Raw genomic sequence first — 19143 nt, forward strand, 5'->3', positions numbered from 1 at the left:
CGACCCTATGAACTGTAGCCCACCAGGCTCCTCTGTTCATGGAACTCTTCAGGTGAGAATATTGAAGTGGGTTGCCTTTCCCTTCTCCAGAGAATCTTCCGGACCCAGGGAATGAACCTGGGTCTCCTGCATTACAGGCAGATTCTTCACCATCTGAGCCACCAGGGAAGCCCCAAAGTAGGACTAGTTGGTGGTTAGTTTAGAATTGTCAAGGAAGACCTCTCTAAAGTTTTCAAGGATAAGTTTGATCAGAGACCTAAATGAAGTAAGAGAGTGAGCCAAGAAAGGTCAGAGGAAGGCACAGGAGCAGCAGGTACAAAGGCAGGAATGAACTTGGATGCAAGATCCTGTAGATAAACCAGGTGTGGCTGGAGTTAGGGGATCCTGGGGAGCAGCAGCAGGAGACACAATGAGAGAGGAAGGTGGAGGCCAGATTCCACAGAGCTGTCTCAGCCATCAAGAGAGAGGATTTTATTCTAAATTGTGATGTGAGCCCATCTCAGGATTTTGAACAAAGCAGTAGCATAATTTAATTATTTCCTTTAATATAGTCACGTATGAAGAAGAGATCCAGAGGAGAGAGAATAAATATGAGATCAGTTAGCAAATTGGTCCCGGAAAGATGACAATGGCTTAAGCTGTAGGAGATGAGAAATGAAACTAAAAATATAGTCATTAAAAGAGACTACCAAAAGGAGAAATGCAGAAAATATAACAGGCTGCTGGACAACATAACAAAGTAAAGGGGATAAAGAAGAAATGAATTAGAGCCAGAGTGAGAAATAAGGAGTTCAGAAAGAGTTATTGTTTGGGTAACAGAGTGTAAAGACCTGGAATCTGGAGCCCACACACTTGAATTTGAATGACAAGCCCATCACTTTTGGAAATGTTACTTAACATTTCTAAGCCAGTTTCCTCATTTGTAAAATAAGAATAATAACATCTATGTCATAGAGTTGTGAGAGTCAAATGAGAAAACATACCAATTTCCTGCCAAATAGTAGGTCCTCCAAAAAATATTTTTCCCCATATTGAATTTAACCTTCATTCATCCCCTTTTAATCACAAGAAATCTCTAAATACCATTATTTAGAAACAAGAAACTTGGTTGTAGTAAATCTACAATTATAGTTTAATTACTGTATTCTCCAATGATCCAAAGAGAGTTCTAAAACTGGCCTAGCCTCATGGCAATTCAGGAAGAGATTTCTAGGCAAACTATGTGGCATGGTCAGATCACTTTAACGGGAATCTCTGTGCCAAGCCGTATTCACCAGATGGCTCAGCCTTGGGTCTACTGAAATTGTGAACATTAGCAGGCACACTGTGGGGCAATTTTGATCGTCTGGAACACTGTATAAGGGGAGGTGGGCTTTAATCAAAGCACAAACTCTATAGGGCTTTATGGATTAAGGTCACTGCCCCTCGATGAATACATAATGCCCTAAAGATGATTCCCTCTTGCTCATCCAAAAGGGCAAATGGAACAACAGAAGGGAGGTGGCTTTTATTTCCATTGTGCTGAACTAAGTGACATCAGGGCTCACTGCAGTTTCCTATCAGAGCCTCTTCATTTTAGTACAGCTTCCTATGCCTGCAGCATGTAGGAAAATTAAACAATTTTCTAAAAATTAGGATTAACTCCAGTAAAGAGTTGAAGATGAAGTGTTGAGTCAGAGTGCCCCCATAAAATATATAGCTCAAGGCTTGGTCTTTCATACTGTTAGAAGCACTTTATTAAATACTGGACACATGACCAAACTAAAAGAGGGACTACTGTTGGTACCATATCGGTGTGATATGCGAAAAAGAATTTGGGGTTGGGCATGGTGGAGAAGGAGAGGTAAAATCACCTAAGAAGATTAAATCTCACAAGTTAGGAATGAAACACACAAGTACTTTAAAGCAATCAACGTTTTTTTCCTCCCATCTTATCCAAAAGATACCAGTTGAAAATAGTGGCCATGAATTAATCTAGATATACCATAGAAAGCACATTATCTATTAGTCCTTTAATTGCTCCATGATGCTGGGTAAAGCTGTATCTCCTGATTCAGAGGTCCCAACTAAAATATCGTGGTCCAATAAAAATTATTTGTGGCCCCCCCAAAAATGGAGAATTTTGATAACAGATGTATTGGTCCCTTAGAATTAAGTCAGATATTACCAATGACCATACTTTCTATAGTATAAGTGATAAATTTAATCATGGCAAGAAAAAAAGGTTCCCCTTGGTTCGTAGGTATTTTGATTTGAAAAACAAATGGAGTTTCAAATCATCTTGTTGATTTCTATAAGGATTTTAATCAAACTACAGAAAATACAAAATATGGTTAATATCGTATTCAAACAGAAGTAGATTTTGCTCATCTATCTCTATATTCAGCAGATGTACTATTCAAATTTAAATCTTGTAAAATTCTTATCTAGAAACTTCTTATCAAAGAAATAAAAAGATCTTACCTGCTATGTTCTACACACCTATACACAACAGTTTTTTTGGGGAAAAGACTTAATTACTTGCCCATAACATTGAGGTTTTTATAATAACAATATTGGTCACTTTTCAGTTTCCGTAAAATGTACAGAGCACTTGATAAGATTATTGGCTTTATAGAAATGGAAGGAGATTGTGTCCTTAGATGTGTGACCACAGGATGGGGCTGCCCATTGTTACTGGCACAGAAAAGATGTTAAAACATTAGCTTACTGTAAAATCATATTTTCAAAGTGTGAGACAAGAGGAATGTCCTTCTCTAATATGAAAACACATCTAAAGGGAGAATGGAAAAAAGATTACAGTAAAACAGAAATGTATATGCTGAAGTTTCAGAGAAACTTCAATGATCTTTAAAGAGGCCATAAGGAACCTGGAAAAGGGTGGATTGACTGCACATGAATTGTTTGATGTTATGTGTAGATTTCAACAAAATTCATACAGTCTTTTTTTTTTCCCTTTGGAGGAATAAGACTGCTTTAAAACTCAGAAAATGGCAGCCAAGTTAAACAGGACTTTCTCATTCCTTTACTAAACTACCCTATTTGAAATCCAACTTTTCAATTTCACAAGTTCAAATTACCTCTGCCTTAGATTCTGAGAAAGACCATTTAATATGGTGATATCCTATGTGCTTAAGAATGTTTAAAAATGATGAATGATTTAGGTATGGATAACCTACCTGATTAACTTCTACATGCACAGGATCTGATTGATAACAGCTGGTGTGTAGATATAAAATGAATGGACTTTTTGGAAGACCTTGAAATTAATTCTTATAAATCTAAAAACATGCTGTTATTACCAAGTAAAATCCCAAATATTCAATGCCCAAATTGTTGAGATGATATCTGGATCAATATCAGATTGGATTGACATCAGAATAAGTGGGTTTATACCTATGTACTGTCTTTGACTGGTAACTAGACTTATCATGGGGATCATTTTGAAATATATAGAAATATCAAATCACTGTGGTCGTAACAAGCTCTAACACAGTGTTGTAGATTAATTATACTTCAGAAACAGACAAATCAACAAATACACTCAGAGAAAAAGAGGCCAGATTTGTAGTTTTTGAGATTGTGAAAGGGGGAATTCAATAAAGGCAGTCAAAAAGTCAAACTTCCAGTTATAAGTAAGCACTTATAACTTACTTACAAAAGACATAATGTACAACATGATAAACATAATTACCATTTCTGTATAAGTGAAAGTTTTTAAGAGAGTAAATCCTCATGAGTTCTCACCACAAGAAAAAAAATTTCTATTTCCTTAATTTTGTATTTGTATGATGAAACGGATCCTCACTAAACTTGTGGTAATCATTTTACAACATATGTAAGCTGAACCACTATGCTGTACATCTTAAATTTATACAGTGCTGTATATCAATTATATCTCAATAAAATTGGAGAAAAAAAAAAGAGCAGACCTGCAAGTCAAAATGAATTTTACATTCAACTAACTATGCTTACTTTCACCACTACATCAATGGGAAAAAGTATGTCCTAAGGCAAAGGCTTCAGGCTTGAAAAAGGAAACTGAGGGGCTTCCTTAGTGGCCCAGTGGTAAAGAATCTGCCTGCCAGTGAAGTGGACATGGGTTCAATCCTTGGTCTGGGAAGATTCCACATGCCATATGGCAACTAAGCCCCTGCACCACAACTACTGAGCCCATGTTCTGCAGCCCTTGCTCCACAACAAGAGAAGCTACCACAGTGAGAAACCTGCACGTTACAACAAAGAGTGGCCCCCACTTGCCGCAACTAGAGAAAGCCCACGTGCAGGAACGAAGACTCAGCATAGCCAAAAATAAATAAATCTTTAACAAAAAGAAAAAGTGAACTGAAAGAGTACAAATATTCTACTGTTATTGTAAGACAGAAAGAAACATCTCCTTGTTACTTTTTTGATTAAATAGATATGGGCAATATCTGTTTAATTAATATGAATCTTAAAAATACATACAAATATAGCCTGAAATTATTTAATACCCCATTAAGAAAAAGAGTTAAAATTAATCATTACATCAGAGGAAAGAAATATTATCAAAATATTATTAAATCTTCCTCACACATATAATTCATTAGTCCTACTATTAATTACTAATTGCCACTGTAAACTAGTTTCATTGCTTTGGTTGGAAAAAAATAGCATTTATATAACAGAAAAGTAAATAATACAGAATTTAATATAATTTCAAATAAAACCCATTTTTTCATATCTTTATTTTAAAGTAATAACACACAAATTATATACTATAGACAGCTATCTCCCAGGTAAGAGCTCTACTAAGCTGTTCACCCTAATATCTCCCAGACCAGTCCTGTGCCTTCACCTACCTGGTACTCCTGAGCATGCTCTTCAGTAAATTTTCTTCACATAACTCCCCATCAGCCAGTCTGATTCTGGGGAGCCCAATGACAATGACCAACACAGAAATGTCTCCTTCCTTCATGAACTTACAGCCTAGCAGGAAAGAAAAACATCAAACACATTAATTTAAAAAAAAAAAAGGTCTGTGGAGGGAGAGACAGGATAGGGATCCATAGAGAACTAGAGAAAGTCCAACTAGAAGAACCAATCTGGCCTTCCAGAAGGGGCAGATAGTTAATTCTCTGGAGGCTAAGAAGAAAACCATCTGCAAGCCCAAGTTGGCAGCATTGGAATAAGTTCAGGGTTGCAAACTAGTTGCCTACAAGGCAAATTCAGACTGATGGCAGACTTTGTTTGGTCATTATAGTGTGTTTTTTAAAAACTTAGACACAATACAATCTTTTTTTTTTTTCAATCAGGAGATTTTTTTTTTTTTTTTTTACCTAAAGTCTGGATTTCTGGCCTCTTGAAAAGTAAGAAAATTAGGCCTAAATCCCACATTACAATAATGGTGCTTGAGAAGCCACTGCCTGCTTTAGATGACTTACACCTTTTCCAGTTCACATGGTCCCCTTACCTCCCAGTCTTTCATTAGTTCAGAAAGACTTCCCCTAGATACATCAGTCTTTCAGGGAACAATCTTCCCACCTCTGTGACCAGCTCTGATAAGATTCCTTTTCAAGTCTTCTCCTGCTTTTTAAGAAACTAGTGATTACCTGGCTACTGCCTTTGAGTTGTTTTCAGACAGAACCAAGTTGGCATCTGAGCTGCACTATACATTTCTGGTCAAATTATTTAACCTCTCAGCATCTCTGTTTTCTTTTTGAGAAAAAGAGCAATTTTGCAAGGTTGTTGAGAGATTATGTAAAGTGTCTACTACTTTTCATACAATAACAACAATAAAATAAAGGTCATAAAAAGGCAAGCTTCTTCTGTATTCTAGTGTTCTTATTTACCCTTGGACATTTACCTTGTTCCCAGAACAAATTTCTGAGAGGGATAGAGACAGAGCAATTTTAATTGAACCCAAATAACACAGAAATACTTTCAAATATCCAGCTATCTATCTCTTAGCTGGCTGGATATTTAGGAAAAAAAAAAAAAGGAGCTCAGAATAAACCTTTTCATTGCTGGCTAAATTCTAGAAGCATTCAAATAGAATGTTAAACTTATTGATTTTAGTTCCCACCTGCTCAACTTGCATCTTATTTCCTCGATAGCAGGATTAAAAGAGAAAGAGCAATGAGTAATGGAATGTCTGGGGCAGATTTCGGACACAAGAGATAAACTCCAAGTGTCTAAACTTGCACATATATTAGCCTATATCTCTTTCTGATCTTCCTGGTAGAAGTACATTCCTTTGGTTTATCCTCACTTGATCTCTTCCATTTTTCCACTGAGGACTGACCAGCTTCTGCTTTAACCATACCCTCGATAGCAGAATGAATTTCATCGTCTCTTATGGTGGGGTGTCATTTGTCAACTGGAATAAGGGCCTCAATTGTGATGGGGAAGCCTTGAATATAGACAGACAACTGCTGGCTATCAACGCCTCACTCTTGCCTTGCGTCTGATACCCTAGCCCAGCTAGCTAGGTGTCAGAGGTAACATTCCTCTCTGAGGTTTCAATACCCTCCATCATGACCCCTTGACTCTGCTTGATGACTTCCATTATTTGTTTTTATATATTGAGGAAGGTGAGATTTTTAAGCTTACAGGGGGAGTAAAGCAACCAATTGGATGCCATTTAGCACTCAAAAAGAAATGGATTGACTATCACCTTATTTGTTTTAATTCCTGCATACAATATCCACAGCATACAATATCCTCTAGCTGAGCATGCTAACTTCCTGGACTCCATTTACTATTACTTTTAATCTATTTTACTTTTTATTATGAAATATATCACTCATAAAAAAGAATATATAAAGCATACACGTATTTTTTTTAAAAATTGTAAAGAAAATACCCACATTCTCATACATACCCTCATTATGAAATGATAGAACATTAATTTTTCATGAGACCTTCTCTTCCTTTCCCCAGATGTAATCACTATTTTAACTTTTGCAATAATCACTGTTATAATTTTATCATTTACATTTGTTATCCTGTAACAATGTGATTTAGTTTTTCCTGTCTTGGAGTTTTACATAAATAGATAATAGCTTTTATTTTGTGACTGTTTGTTTTACTCCATATTCTGTTTGTAATATTTGTCTACACTGGTATATAGGTATAATTAGTTAATTTTCCCTGCTGTATAGCAATTCATTGCATTACTTCACTATATTGCATTTTCCTGTATCCATCCCAATAGACATTTGCTTCTCCATCTATACTTTGCTCCACTTATGCTTTAATGCCTTTATCCAAGCCTAATAGACTCTCCTTTTTTCCTTCTCATGTATTCAGTTCTCTCAGAATATGAATATTGTTTTTCCTCATTCCTCCTCACCAATTCACTGACTGTTCTCTGGGTTACTAATGCATATCTTCATTAATTAATCAAATACTTTGAGTTCTTAGTGCTAAGAACTTAGACTCAATACTTCACAGTTTAATACTCAGTATATCTCACAAATCTTTTACTAACACTGTTGGACTCATAACAGTGCTCAATTAGTACATGTTAATCCTTGGTTGAGAATAATAACAACAATAACAATAGTAGTAGTAGTAGTGATAGTTAACACTTATCGTGTACTTACTATGTGCAAACCACTGTTCTAAGAGCATTAAAAGTATAACTTATTTGATCCTCACAATGATACTATGAAATCAGTACTATTATTCTTAGACTCATTTTATAGATGAGAAAACTGAGATCAGAGAAATTATATCACTATGCCCTAAGTGAGTGTTAGAATAGAAGGAATAATAGCAACTTAAATACAGTCAATTTAGTTATTCCATGCTAATTTACAAAGGTATAATTATAACATTAATAGTAACAATTATTACTTAAGTATCCTCATTGTACCAAACATTAAATTCAGCCCCCTTAAAAGATCTTGTTAATTCTCACAATAATTTTTAATATTTTGTTAAATTTCCAATTTAAAATCAAGGAAACTAAGGCTCATAGAGACTAAGTAACTTTCCTAAGTACGCTGTAAGTGGCAGGCTGAGGTTTGAACCTATGTATGTCTGACCCCAACATCTATGCTCTGCCATAGCACTCTGCTACTTCCCTGTAGATTTCACCAGCCCTTTGGCATTGATGCTTTTCCTTATTCTACTTTTTTTCTCTCACTCTGCTCTCTGTCTTCCTCCTCCTCCTTCTTCTTTTCACGGCCTTTCATTACAGAATGTAATGAGAAATAAAACCTATCAACTTCAACCTTCCAATGTGCAATGATACCGAATTAAGAGAGGTCATCTCTGGTTGGACTGACAATATTGTATATGCTCCAGAGAAATTTCTTATCGTATTGCTATGTACGTCACCATAAGTGATTGGGTGTTGCACAGGAAGAAAAAGTGAGTGTGACCATCAACCCTGCTCAGTAGGACTTTGGGGAATAACAAGACATTCTCTTTTCTCCCACCAGTCCCTCAGATTATTTGCTTCCTTGTTTCCTGAGAGTAGAAGTTACCAGTTGGATCTCTGTCTGAATTCTCTGCTGCATCTATTGCTTTAACGAGTGAAAACATCACACAATGCTTTTAGAACCATCATGGAAAAAGTACAATTATGACCATAGATAAGTATTACTTTATAGTTAACCATGTCATTTAAATAATACCTAAAACTTTTTATTTTTCATATGAATCACCACATGTAGCTAAATCTTGGGCCCCCAAATGACATTTGGATATCTTTTTGCTTATACAACTGCAAAGCAATTTTTAAACTGATAAGTGTAGAGATGCGCCTTGCAAAACTCCTGTTTTAATTAACTGAGGAGGAATTTTAAAAAGTAAACAGAATAAGAGACACAGATGCATGGAACAATTTTATGGACTCTGAGGGAGAAGGTGAGGGTGGGACGTTCTGGGAGAATAGCATTGAAACATGTATATTATCATATGTGAAACAGAACACCATTCCATGTTCGATGCATGTGATAAGGGCTCAGGGCCGGGGCAATGGGATGATCCAGAAGGATGGGATGGGGAGGGAGGTGAGTGGGGGGTCCAGGAAGGGGAACACATGTAAACCCATGGCTGATTCATGTCAATGTATGGCAAAAACTATTACAATATTGTAAAGTAATTAGCCCCCAACTAAAATAAAATAAATTTATAAAAAAAAAAAAAAGTAGTATGCACAGAAATGACTGAGAGATGATAAAGTGAAAAAAATCAGAGCTGTAAATGGGTTTTTATATCAGTTTACAAATGGTAAAATTTTCTGGTATACAGTTCTATGAGTTTAGACAAGTGCATGTAATTGTACAACTATTACCACAAACAAAATATACAACAGTTCCATCAACCTCCCCCAGATCTCTTTGGGAATCAGTCTTTCCCCCTACCCTTAGTGCCTGGCTACCATTGATATGTATTCTATCACTATAGTTTTACCTTTCTGAGAGCATCATATAAATGAAATCACATTGTAAATAGTCTATTTTTTTCTTTTTTCTACATAAGTCACCATCACAGATTTTCAGCTGAATATGGTCCAACTCTGAAACTTTAGTACTTTTTTATATATAAATCGTGACTTCTTAAAATTTTCTAATTTTAAGATACTCAGTTTTATAACAGAAAAAGAAAGTGGATGACTACTTGGACTTATGTCAAACAGCATCTTGTATTTTAGCACTCAGTAAATTAAGAGAATAATTTTTAACACATACTTTAAAATTTCATAATTTTTATTAATTGAAATATTATTGATATAAATATTGCTAGTTTCAGGTGTACTACATAATGCTTTGACATTTGCATAACTATGAAACTATCACCACGATAAGCCTACTAACCATCTGTCCTCATTCAAAGTTATTACAATATTATTGACCATACTCCTTAAACTGTATATTATATCCTTCTGACTTATTATATAACTGCAGGTTTGTACCTCTTACTCCTCTTCACCTATTTTTGCCACCCCCCAACCTCCCTCCCCTCTGGCAACCACGAGTTTTTTCTGTATATCTATGAGTCTGTTTTTGTTTCCTACATTCCACATAAAAGTGAGATCATATGATATTTGTCTGTATCTATTTCACTTAATATCATACCCTCTAGATCTACCCATGTTGTTGCAAGTGGAAAAAATTTCATTTTTAAAAACGGCTGAGTAACATTCCCCTGTGTGTGTGTACATACACATGTGTAGTATATATACACCACATACTCTTTATCCATTTGTCTATCAATAGACATTTAGATGCTTTTGAATTGTGGTGTTGGAGAAGACTCTTGAGAGTCCCTTGGACTGCAAGGAGATCCAACCAGTCCATCCTAAAGGAGATCAGTCCTGGGTGTTCATTGGAAGGACTGATGTTGAAGCTGAAACTCCAATACTTTGGCCACCTCATGCAGAGAGTTGACTCATTGGAAAAGACCCTGATGCTGGGAAACATTGAAGGCAGGAGGAGAAGGGGAGGACAGAGGATGAGATGGCTGTATGGCATCACCGACTCAATGGACATGAGTTTGAGTAAGCTCCAGGAGTTCGTGATGGACAGGGAAGCCTGGAGTTCGTGATGGACAGGGAAGCCTGGTGTGCTGCAGTCCATGGGATCGCAAGGAGTCAGACATGACTGAGCGACTGAACTGAACTGAGACATTTAGATTGCATCCACATCTTGACTATTGTAAATAATGCTGCATGAACATTGGACTCCATATATCTTATTGAATTGGTGTTATTGTTTTCTTTAAGTACATACCCAGAAGTGAAATTGTTGTATCATATGTCAGTCAGATTTAAGGGACTAGACCTGATAGACACAGTGCCTGATGAACTATGGACAGAGGTTCGTGACATTGTACAGGAGACAGGGATCAAGAAAATCCCCATGGAAAAGAAATGCAAAAAAGCAAAATGGCTGTCTGAGGAGGCATTACAGATAGCTGGGAAGAGAAGCGAAAAGCAAAGGAGAAAAGCAAAGATATTCCCATCTCAATGCAGAGTTCCAAAGAATAGCAAGGAGAGTAAGAAAGCCTTCCTCAGCGATCAGTGCAAAGAAATAGAGGAAAACAACAGATTGGGAAAGACTAGAGATCTCTTCAAGAAAATTAGAGATACCAAAGGAATATTTCATGCAAAGATAGGCTCGATAAAGGACAGAAATGGTATGGACCTAACAGAAGCAGAAGATATTAAGAAGAGATGGCAAGAATACACAGAAGAACTGTACAAAAAAGATCTTCACGAACCAGATAATCACGATGGTGTGATCACTCACCTAGAGCCAGACATCGTGGAATCTGAAGTCAAGTGGGCCTTGAAAAGCATCACTACGAACAAAGCTAGTGGAGGTGATGGAATTCCAGTTGAGCTATTTCAAATCCTCAAAGGTGATGCTGTGAAAGTGCTGCACTCGATATGCCAGCAAATTTGGAAAACTCAGCAGTGGCCACAGGACTGGAAAAGGTCAGTTTTTGTTCCAATCCGAAAGAAAGGCAGTGCCAAAGAATGCTCAAACTACTGCACAGTTGCACTCATCTCACATGCTAGTAAAGTAATGCTCAAAATTCTCCAAGCCAGGCTTCAGCAATACGTGAACCGTGAACTTGCAGATGTTCAAGCTGGTTTTAGAAAAGGCAGAGAAACCAGAGATCAAATTGCCAATATCCGCTGGATCATCAAAAAAGCAAGAGAGTTCCAGAAAAACATCTATTTCTGCTTTATTGACTATGCCAAAGCCTTTGACTGTGTGGATCACAATCAACTGTGGAAAATTCTGAAAGAGATGGGAATACCAGACCATCTGACCTGTCTCTTGAGAAACCTTTATGCAGGTCAGGAAGCAACAGTTAGAACTGGACATGGAACAACAGACTGGTTCCAAATAGGAAAAGGAGTATGTCAAGGCTGTACATTGTCATCCTGCTTATTTAACTTATATGCAGAGTATAGCATGAGAAACGCTGGGCTGGAAGAAGCACAAGCTGGAATCAAGATTGCCGGGAGAAATATCAATAACCTCAGATGTGCGGATGACACCACCCTTATGGCAGAAAGTGAAAAAGAACTAAAGACCCTCTTGATGAAGGTGAAAGAGGAGAGTGAAAAAGTTGGCTTAAAGCTCAACGTTCAGAAAACTAAGATCATGGCATCTGGTCCCATCACTCCATGGGAAATAGATGGGGAAACAGTGGAAACAGTGTCAGACTTTATTTTTTGGGCTCCACAATCACTGCTGATGGTGATTGCAGCCATGAAATTAAAAGACACTTACTCCTTGGAAGGAAGGTTATGGCCAACCTAGATAGCATATTTAAAAGCAGAGACATTACTTCAAGTCCGTCTAGTCAAGGCTATGGTTTTTCCAGTGGTCATGTATGGATGTGAGAGTTGGACAGTGAAGAAAGCTGAGCGCCGAAGAATTGATGCTTTTGAACTGTGGTGTTGGAGAAGACTCTTGAGAGTCCCTTGGACTGCAGGGAGATCCAATCAATCCATCCTAAAAGAGATCAATCCTGGGTGTTCATTGGAAGGTCTGATGTTGAAGCTGAAACTCCAATACTTTGGCCACCTCATGCGAAGGGTTGACTCATTAGAAAACACCCTAATGCTGGGTAGGATTGGGGGCGGGAGGAGAAGGGGACGACAGAGGATGAGATGGTTGGATGGCATCACCGACTCGATGGACATGGGTTTGGGTAGACTCTGGGAGTTGGTGATGGACAGAGAGGCCTGGCGTGCTGCAATTCATGGGGTCGCAAAGAGTCGGACATGACTGAGCGACTGAACTGAACTGATGTCAGTTCTGATTCTTTGAGGAACCTCCATATTGTTTTCCATAGTAGTTGCACCAGTTTACATTCCCATCAACAGTATACAAGTCCTCCTTTTCCTCATATCCTGCTAACACTTGCTATTTCTTGTCCTTTCAGTGATAGCCATTCTGTCAGGTGTGAGATGGTATCTCACTGTGGCTTTGATTTGCATTTCCCTGATGGTTAGTGATGTTGAACATCTTTTCATGTGTCTGTTGGCCATCAGTATGTCTTTGGGAAAATGTCTATTCAGATCCTCTGCCCAATTTTTAATTCAGTTGTTTGGTGGATTTTTTTTTAAGTTGAATGAATTTTTGTATATTCTGGATATTAACCCCTTATTGGATGTAACATTTGCAAATATCTTCTCTCACTAAGTGCATTTTCATTTTGTTGACAATTACTCTCAATGTGCAAAACTTTGTAGTTTGATGTAGTCCACTTTGTTTATTTTTGCTTTTGTTTCTATCATTTGAGGAGACATATCCAAAAAAATACTGCTAAAACTGATGTCAACTATTGTACTGACTATGTTTTTTCTAGGAGTTTTATAGTTTCCAATCTTAACATTTAAGTCTTTAATCCATTCTGAGTTTATTTTTGTATATGTTCTTAGAAAGCAGTCCAGTTTTCCACATTGTATTGTCTTGTCATAGATTCATTGACCATGTAAGTGTGGGTTTATTTCCAAGCAATCCACTCTGTTCCATTGATCTATGCATGTCTTTGTGCCAGTATCATACTATTTTAATTACATAGCTTTGTAGTATGGTTTGAAATCAAGGTGTGTGATATCTCCAGCCCTGTTCTCCTTTCTAAAGACTGTTTTGACTATTTGGGGTTGATCTTTTGCTTTTCCATAAAAAAATTAGAAATATTTGTTCTGTTGCTGTGAAAAATATCATGGGTATTTTGATAAGGATTGCATCGAATTTGTAGATTGCTTTGAGTAGTATGGTCATTTTAACAATATTAATTCTTGCAATCCATTAATACAGTACATCTTTTTACCTGCAATTTCTTTAATTAGTGGCTTATAGTTTTTTTAGTATAAGTCTTTTACCTCCTTGGTTAGGTTTATTCGTAGGTATTTTATTCTTTTTGATGCAACTGTAAATATGACTGTATTCTTACTTTTCCTGATAGCTCATTGTTAGTATATAGAAATGCAACAGATTTCTGTATATTAATTTGTATCTTACTTTATTAAATTTATATACTAGTCTAATGGGGTTTTGGTGTCATCTTTAAGATTTTTTATATAGAGCATCATTTCGTCTGCAAACAGTGAGTTTTACTCTAACTTGGATTCTTTTAATTTCATTTTCTTGTTTGCTATGGTTAGGACTTCCAATACTGTATTGAATAAAAATGAGTGAGAGTGGGCATCCTTGTCTTGTCCCTGATCTTAGATGAAATGCTTTCAGCTTTTCACCACTCAATATCATGTTGGTTGTCTGTCTCTCATATAAGGTCTTTAATATGTGAGGTATGTTTCCTCTCCTATTGAGAGTTTTTATCGTAAATGAATGTTGAATTTTGTCAAAGACTTTTTTGCATCTATTGAGATGATAATATGATTTTTATTCTTTAGTGTGCTAATGTCATATTTGAGATTTTTCTTATTTTCTGAAGTTAAGCTTGTATCAGCATAAACTTCTCAGAACTGCTTTTGCTAAGTGCTATATATTTTGGACCATTGTGTTTTCATTTTCATTTTTCTCCAGATAATTTTTTATTTCCTCTTTGTTTTCTTAAGAACCCATTGATTGTTTAGCAGCATATTGTTTAGTCTCCATATATTTGTGTTTTGGCCGTTTTTTCCCTCATAGTTTATTTGCAGTCTCATAGCATTGTGGTCAAGAGATGTTTGATATAATTTCAACATTCTCTTTTTTTTGGTTATCCTTTATAGGATAACTCTTTTTTTAAACTTATCACTGTGTTCATGGATTCTTCTCCCAAGTTCATTAAGCATCTTTATGATATTATCTTGAACTCTTTATCAGTTAGATTGCCTATCTCCATTTCACTTAGTTTTTCTAGGGTTTTGTCTTGTTCCTTTGTTAGGAACATATCCCTCTATCTCCTCATTTTGCCTAATTCTGTGCTAATTTCCACTTAGTAAATGCCTATGAGTGGAAGTGCTGAATTGCATTTTAATTGTATGCTTAAATTTACGAATAACTGTAAAATTGTTTTCTAAAATGCCACATTGTATTCTCACCAGCAAAGGATGAGAGTTCCAGTTGCTACACACCTTCCTGTGTATGCATAATGGTCAGTCTTTGATTTCAACCGTTCTGGTCTACAAGTTGTGGTATCACATTGCAGTTTTAATTTGCATATTCCTAAGGCCAATGATGTTGTACATATTTGCCATTGGTATACCTTCTTTGGTGAACTGTCTCTTCAAATCTTTTGTCCATTTTAAAATTAGGTTGTTTTCTTATTTTCGAGTTTTCATTTTATATCTGGATCCAAGTCCTTTTCAAATATTTTCTCCAAGTCTATGATTTGCATTTTCACTTTATTAACAGTGTCATTTCGAGAATAAAAATGTTTTTGTGAATTTCAGTTAGTCAATATTTTTCTTTTATAGATTACAGTTTTGATGTATCTAAGAACTCTTTCTCTAACTTAAGATCACAAATATTTTCTGTTTTCTTCCAAAATTTTTTAGTTTTACCACTTGTATCTATGGTACAGTTAAAGGTAAATTTGGTATAAGATATGCGGTATAGATCAAGGTGCTTTATTTCTACATACAGATGTTCAGTGGTGATGCAAGCTGTAGTTTTTTGTTTTTTGTTTTTAATGCCTTATGTCAGATTAAGGAAATTTCCTTTCATTCCTAGTTTATTATGACTTTTTATCATGAATGGTTGTTGAATTTTTTCAAGTACTTTTTCTGAATCTTTTTAAAGTATCTATTTAAAGTATCATGTGGTTTTCTTTAACTTTTTAATATTGTGAATATATTGACTGATTACTCTAGGTTGAACTGGTGCTCCATTTCTGGGATAAACTTCACTTTGTTGTAATTTATTACTCTTTTATATGCTGCTACATTTGATAACATAGTGTTGAGGATTTTTGTCATCGTGTTCATGAGGTATATTGGTCTGTTGTGTTCTTTTCTTGTAATGTCTTTGTCTAGTGTTGGTATCAGAATAATGAAAAGTGAAAGCATTAAGTCGCTCAGTCGTGTCGGATTCTTTGAGACCCCATGGATTGTAGCCTGCTGGGCTTCTCTGTCCATGGAATTCTCCAGGAAAGGATACTGGAGTGAATTGCCATTCCCTGCTCTAGGGGATCTTCTTGACCCAGGGATAGAAACTGGGTCTCCCGAATCGCAGACAGATTCTTTACCTTCTGAGCCATAAGGCTGACTTCTTAAAAAGCGTTGGGAAATGTTTCTTCCTCTTCTATCTTCTGAAACAGTTTGTATAGAATTCATTTACTTCTTTCTTAAATGTTTTGTATAATTTGTCAGTGGAACCAGTTTTCTTTGCGGGAAGGCATTTAACATATAAATTAAATTTCTTTTAATAGTTATATAACAATTCAGGTTATCTATTTCGGAGTGAGTTTTGATAATTTGTGTCTTTTGAGGATTTTGTCAATTTAATCTGTTACAGGATTTATGAGCATAGAGAAGATAATACTATTTTTATCCTTTTAATTTCCTTCAGAGTCTGTAGAAATATCCCCTTTCTCATTGCTGATACTGGTAAATTGGGTTTTCTCTCGTTCTCTTGGTCAGGCTTGCTGAAACTTGATCAACTAGAATGATGGTTTCAAACTGGATGCATTTTAAACAAGTATCTCCAAAGGTTCTGATACTAATCACTGTAATGTGTCTTTACTGCTAAGTCACTTTAGTCATGTCCGACTCTGTGCGACCCCATAGACGGCTTTATGAGACTCCAACCTATGGCATACAAAGTACTCACTATTAATAAGCAAATCCAAAATAAGATTTATGTTTAAGTTAGAGCCTGTATGATTTACCTAACCCTAACCTGTCTCATCACCTATGGCATCATTTTGCTATGTTAATTTAAAAGTCACTTAATTGTTAGAACCAACTTTATCTAGCAAACTCACCAAACACTTCAAATGAGTAAATGGGATGGGTTTTCATCTTCGCAAAATACACATTAATCTCTATTTGTACTTTAAACAGCTATGGACATTTTTCAGAGTACAATATTAAATACCTTAATTACTAATTTTTCTTAGTCAAAGAATTACTATGGTTCATATGACCCTAAGTTAAAAAATAAAACTATGGGAATTGCAGGAGATGATATCAAATGTTTTTCAGATGTCATTTAAAATTGATTATTTCTTCATATACTCTTGCTGACTTGAAGAAAACAAAATAGGGCTCAAGAAATGATCTAAGTATCTAAGCTATTAAAATTCAGATGCTTTTTGAGCCTACATGCTAAATGCCAAGATAAATGAGCTGGAAAATGCCCAATGCCTATCTTCTTTTTAGAGGTTCCAAAATTTATGACTCAGTTATTTTCTGTAAGTCTAGGACCAATTTCTGCTGTTCCCATAATGCTTAAAGCAATTATACCATTGTACTGGATTAAAAAAAGAGTAATCTATATTTTAAGCTATGGCTGATTTTCAAAATCTGACTTGATAAAATAAAGATGTTGGAATAAAAGGCATCCTAAGAAATACTTATCAAACTTCCACTTTTTATTTTGATGAAAATATTTTTCACAACAGAAATTTACCTTGAAATCCTCTAAAATCAGATTCATTTTCCTATCCTCTTAGCATATTTTAAAAATCCTCAAAGCACCTGTCTGCTGCCCTGTAAAACCCTTTCTTTAACACATTACATAAAGTTAGGGCAATCATATATGTCAGCTTAGATGATAAATTATAATATTACCCTACATAAAATGAGTTTGAGTTAAACTATCAGTATACAATCAGACATTCATTAGAGCAAATACTAACCAACCAACACTAAATGCATAGCAGTCAAGAGATAAAAGGACTTAATGCCTTCTGCTTTTAAAGAAATTATATTATCAAAAGGTGGTGTATACAAGCACTACTTATCAATTAACAAGATAGAGTTTTTTAAAGTACCATTACCTAAATGCTTAAAAGAGTATAACTGAAAGAAGAACATTGAGTATAAAATAAAGTCTTGGCAGCATAAGAACAAAAAACATATCTGTTATGGTCCCTACTCTATCTTGACACCTAGCTAATGCTTAGAATAAAAAAACTCAACAATAAAACTTAACAAATAGATGTCTGCTGGATGTTAAGTTTAGTTAAGTACACAGGCTTGGAAGTCAGAAATACTTGGGTCAAAATCCTGTTTTATTCAGGTGCTGCTGCTGCTGCTGCTAAGTATTCAGGAATCTATATACTAAAACTTCTGTTGGAGGGTTTGTTCTTCTTTCATAAGATATGAATTTGAAAGACTTCCATTTCTAAAAATCAAATGTATTCTCAAAAATTAAGATTACCACATGAAAATCACTAAAAAGTTGTGTGTTAGGCTTTGAGAGCAACTCATAAAGAGGAGTTTTAGTATTTGCAGCATGTTATCTGTGCAGAACGTCCACTTTAAGGAGGATGATACCTTGGGATATATATGCTCCAGCATATTTGTTTGGATTCCGTTTCAGTCACTGATGGGAAAAGAATAAATTTATTTTAAAAATGGAACTATAAACAAAAGCCTTATTATAAATGTTTATCCACTTTGACTCATTAATTCCATTTCTGAGAAACTATTATAGATCAAAATACAGAGAAGTTTATTGAAGTATTACTTGAAACAATTACAGAAACAAAAAACTCAACCTAATGCCCAATAATAGAAAATGTATAGTAAAACTATAAAACACCAACATCATTCACTATAATTGTGAGAAGATTTTGTCAGATTTTCCTGACAAAACAGGAAAACTGTTTTGTCACACTGCAAAATTAGAAACGTATAATAAAAATTATGTATTTACTATGCATTCAACTATATAAAATATACATAGAACTAGCACAGGAACTGCCTCAATTTAAAGGCAGGAACAACAAAGTAGATAAAAATAAGGGAAATGTTCAGAAAAGAGGAGCAAATATAAAAATAACAGACCAGTTTAAAATTAACAGACACCTATTAGGTAAACACAATTAAAACAGATGTCAAAAGATTGAATTTCATAAAAAGGAGAAATAAAGGAAGAAAACATTATGTGGGGAAAAAGACACACACACTGTGATATATGTTATGTATAATAATACATTATAAAAATTAATAACTGTATAAAAGTCTGTATCAAATTTCAGCACTAAAATGTAGAATCATTAAAATATATG

General features: G+C 35.4%; 1 long non-coding RNA gene across 5 annotated transcripts in view; it reads right to left on the reverse strand.

Moving 5' to 3' along the window:
* LOC145510896 (uncharacterized) overlaps nucleotides 1-19143 on the reverse strand; it is a 68954-nt gene that overhangs the window by 38387 nt on the left and 11424 nt on the right. For 3 of the 5 annotated variants that reach the window (XR_014057294.1, XR_014057292.1, XR_014057291.1), the window contains one exon: nucleotides 17485-18455. This is a non-coding gene — a long non-coding RNA (uncharacterized LOC145510896). Of the gene's footprint in view, nucleotides 1-4841; nucleotides 4969-16445; nucleotides 16715-17484; nucleotides 18456-19143 lie in introns of those variants that run through there. The other 2 variants (XR_014057293.1, XR_014057289.1) reach the window with 2 other exon arrangements.

Source organism: Giraffa tippelskirchi, chromosome 6 (genome assembly GCF_054371585.1).
Source record: "Giraffa tippelskirchi isolate mGirTip1 chromosome 6, T2T-mGirTip1v1.2.pri, whole genome shotgun sequence".
In the NCBI taxonomy this organism is placed as follows: Eukaryota; Metazoa; Chordata; class Mammalia; order Artiodactyla; family Giraffidae; genus Giraffa; species Giraffa tippelskirchi.